This window comes from Euleptes europaea, chromosome 11 (genome assembly GCF_029931775.1).
Source record: "Euleptes europaea isolate rEulEur1 chromosome 11, rEulEur1.hap1, whole genome shotgun sequence".
NCBI classification, from domain to species: domain Eukaryota; kingdom Metazoa; phylum Chordata; class Lepidosauria; order Squamata; family Sphaerodactylidae; genus Euleptes; species Euleptes europaea.
The window spans coordinates 32,272,176-32,276,826 of NC_079322.1; positions in this window are offsets into that span (position 1 = coordinate 32,272,176).

A 4,651-nucleotide genomic window follows, 5' to 3' on the forward strand; every position below is an offset into this window, starting at 1 on the left:
CATTTTGCTCCCATACAAGAGCAAAGGAGAAGCAAGCATGCTGCTGTTGGTCCAGGCCAAATCTTGGGTCTTCAGCAATATTTAGAGGCCTCTCTAGGAATCTAAAATTGCTCCAGATCTTCTCACTTTAACCTTTTGCTTGCCTTGGCATCATAGAAAGCGCTGTCTCGCAGCAAGAGACCTTTTGCTACGTTTTCCAGTTAAGCTGAAAGTTAAAGTGGATTGGTATGAGTCTATATTTCTAGGAAGGCTCTTTCCCTTAAGCATTGGTCAGTTCCTTCTCTCCACTGCCCGGTGTCTTGGAGGTGGAGTGGCAATCGTTTCTCATTCCTGGTTTGCTATGCTGATAGGGAGTAATGAAGAGGAAGTAAATCCTACTGACGTCAGTGGGGTTATTTCAGATTTTTCACTTATGTCACATCCTCCCCTTTCTTCGTAATTTTGTGTTTCTTTAAACTGTGAACGGGGGTGGGGCAGAGGGAGATTCTTTGTCCAAGAACCTTTGGTGGTTCTTGGCAACCCTGGCTTGAAAATCAAGTTGCTTTAAAAGGAAAGCAGAGCTACAATTAGGCATTTCTGTTGAGAGTTTGGATTCAGAGTGTAAATGAGCAAATGTCCCTAACCAGCCATTCGATGGTCCTAAATGTTCTTTTCAAATGTAATCTCACTTGTCATCATGACATCACAATATTACAATTTCAGAGCAGGGGAAACGAAAGATGTGCTTGCGGAAGTCTCATTTCAGATTGGATTGTGCGTTCTCTCAGGCACCTGAAATCTCTGACATTGCAGGCCGGGATAAGGGAAAATGTGTTTGCAGTTATCACAAATGCAACTCCCATATTCACACTTGTATCAAGGTCACTTTACAAGCTGATGTTCTGTAGTTGACCCAGACTTTCAGTTGGACCTGGATTTGGATCACTGTTTAGTCATGAAATCTGGGAAGCCTAACTGTGGAATGTGTGAAAGATGTAATGTGAATTCAGAGGGGCCCCACATATGACCAAAGCAAAATGTATTGAAACCGTCTTTGCAAACATTTTTGGTGCAATCCTAAGGGGATGGGAGCCCTTAGGAGGCAGCATGACCCTGGCATAAATGCCACTTGCGCCGGCTAAATGGGCATTTATGCCGGCGCTGAGCTGCTTAATGCCGGTGCCAGGGAGCGGCATGGGCGCTGGCGCAGTTGTTGGAGCAGTGCACCTCCGGTGCAGGGGCCCACACCAGCACCAAAGGGGGTGCTCCCAGGAACGGGGCTGACTTTAGTCAGCTCCCCAAGCCCTTTCGCTCCAGGAACACCCCCTTTTGCCGGCTCGAAGTTGCACCTGCAAGAATGGTGGTGCAGCCCAGTGGAACTGCATAGAGCAGTTTCATGGGGGTTGGGAGAGCTTTCTTTTTTGGCTTGCTGGCTGCTGCGCAGCAAGCCACTCAGGAGGCGCTTGGCCCACGCACCCAGCCACGCTCAGGACTGCCCTGTTTGTTTGTTTATGTATGACATTTCTATGCCACCTCTTCAGAGTCCTGCTTGAAGTGGCTTACAAGTTAAGAAAAGGCATTTAAAACCGTAAGGGTAATTTATTTTAAATTTAAAAGCATTAGCTGGCATTTCAAATTATTGATTCAATCTGATCCCTATCTGATATGAAAAAAGAGTACCGCGTCTGTAACAAGTGTTTTGTTTTATTATAAAAGAGTAAAGTGCTTCCTTTGTGTACCGGATGCATCATAGAAATTAAACATGGGGGCATCCTTCTGGACCCTTTATCTCATTTCCACTATGGAATAGTTCTCAATAGTAGATTTCCAGTGCTTCACATCTCGTGGGAAATTATTGACTAATGCCAAAGAAATTACATTTTTAATTTTTCCCCTGTGCTACTTTACATAAATTCATTCATATTTAATATTAGGAGCTGACCAATTCAAAATAATAATTTAGGCTGCATCACATCTACCATGCTCTTCTAAATGCTCTTGCTGCCTTTGCAAATTTGCAATCATGCATTACTTCTTTTTTTAAAGATGCTTGTTTCTTTTGAGTGCTGTATGGTTAGAAGAAGAAGAGTTGGTTTTTATATGCTGTCTCTCTCTACTACTTAAGAAGAGTCAAACCGGCTTACGATCACCTTCCCCTCCCCTCCCCACAATCAACACCCTGTGAGATAGATGAGGCTGAAAGAGCGTGACTCGCCCAAGGTCACCCAGCTGACTTCATGTGTAGGAGTGGGGAAACAAATCCAGTTCACCAGATTAGGGTCCGCCGCTGATGTGGAGGAGTGGGGAATCAAACCCGGTTCTCCACATTAGAGTCCATCGTTCCAAACCACCGCTCTTAACCACTACACCATGCTGGCTCTCCTGTTAGCTGTTATGGAATGTGTGATGTCCTTTGGAGCATCAAAACTAGCACCAAGGGGGTCATTGGGAAGTTTAGATGGGTTTCCAAGTACATCAGCTTTACTCTTGGGCATAAATCTACCTCAAAATATACACAGACTTCTGCCACCACCTACAACGACGTGGGATATGGGGGCAGGGAGATCCAGCTAGAATGTCAAGTAACCACTTTGCCAGATTCTCATCTCCAACTTCTTTAGTAACTTTGGGCCTGAAGATCCCTATGTCTTGGTCTGTTCATAAAATGCAAAATGCAGGGTTGATTTGCCTTGGGGCATCCCAAGGAAGGGGGATGAGGTTTAACCCTTCAACTATCATGTCGTTTCACTATTCAAAACCAGTTCTATTACCATTTTGAAGGGGAAGAGATGGGTCTTTTAAAAAATAAATACCAGAACAGGAGAGCCAGTTTTGAACAGTGAAACTGAGTGGAGGTTGAAGGATTAAACCTCCTCTTCCCTTCCTTGTGTGGCTCTGTGGCAAATTGAGGCAGCATAAGCCTGCAGTGTGCATTTCCCCCCAAGACACTTACATTGCAATCCTAAAAACACTTCCCTGGGAGTAATCCCCAATGAATAGTCCTGGGTAGGATTATGAGTAGACTGGTTAGGATTGCTCTCTTAGTGCAGGTCTATTCAGAAGTAAATCCCATTTTAGTCAGTGGGGCTTAGTCTCAAGAAAGTGTTCTTGGGATTACAGCTTTGTCGTTTTGAGCTTCAGATGTGAGGATTGGGATAATAGTGTAAGGCGACAGAATCTTAGGTAGAATCACCCCCATTGAAAAACACACCTTAATTACTAGTTGGATTCTTAATAAACCACTAAGAACAGAATCTCAGTCAAAGAAATGAAGCAATTTCTCACCTTTTATCTCCTCATACTAGCCCTAGCAACTCCACTATCTGCAGATGCTCCTAGCAAAAGGCACTTTTTAGAGGTAGGAATCTGAGAGTGAAATCTTAAACAGGGTTACGCTCTTCAAAATCCATTTACATCAATGGATATGGAAGAATGGAACTCTGTTTAGGATTGTCTTCTGAGTCACTTTCTGTCTTTTGAGCTGAAGCTGCAGCATAGACTCCAGGAAGCCTTGCCTCTACTTACTCCAGCTGAACATCATGAACCAAAGTAGTCAGTGGGAATCAGATATTGACAAGCCTCTTAGGCGTGATCTTGCCCCAGATTTATGTAAAGCAGAAGTCCACAAACTGTGGGCAATGACTCTCTTGCACTTAGGGTTGCCAACCTCCAGGTACTAGCTGGAGATCTCCTGCTATTACAACTGATCTCCAGCCGATCGAGATCAATTCCCCTGGATAAAATGGCCGCTTTGGCCATTGGACTCTATAGCATTGGGCTTCTCCCCAAAAACGTCCTGCCAGTGGCGAAGAGGGACCCCGCAACCCTACTTGCACATGGGTCATGAGGCCAGGAGGGGGGAAGAGGAACGGGTGAGCTGGGAGTGGAGGCTCAATGGGAAACATGGCTTCTGCACAGAGCAGTCTTGCCTCACCAGGCTTTTGGAGTGATTTTGGGACGGTCAACAAGCATGTGGATGAGGGCAATCCAGTAGGCATATACTTGGACTTCCAAAAGATCCAAGGCACTTGACTCCTGAGTAACCTTACGAGAGGGAAAGTAGCATGGAGTTATTTTGCAAGCAGGTCCTGAAAACAACAGTAAGTTTAGCTGTCGGTCCTTACAAGCACAGTAAGCTTGTGTGTGTGTGAAGTGCCGTCAAGTCGCAGCTGACTTATGGCGACCCCTTTTTGGGGTTTTCATGGCAAGAGACTAACAGAGGTGGTTTGCCAGTGCCTTCCTCTGCACAGCAACCCTGGACTTCCTTGGTGGTCTCCCATCCAAAGACTAACTAGGGCCGACCCTGCTTAGCTTCTGAGATCTGACGAGATCCGGCTAGCCTGGGCCATCCAGGTCAGGGCACAATAAGCTTAGAAGCTTGAAAACTACTGAGTTAAAAAAAATCCACTCACCTTCCTCCTAAAAAAAGACTTCAAGGCACATGCTAGAAGGCAAGGCTTTCAATGTATACTTAGAACCTTGCCACTTAGAACTACATGCATAAATTTACAAAGGAACTCATACACTTTCTATAATTTAACTGTTAATATTCTTAATCCTCCGTGACAGGCTGTATGTGGGGAATTCCTTTGGGATACAATATACATACTCCACTGGATTAAGTAAGATTGTTCAGAAGTAGAGATAATTCCTCCCTTTCGTTTACAGATTA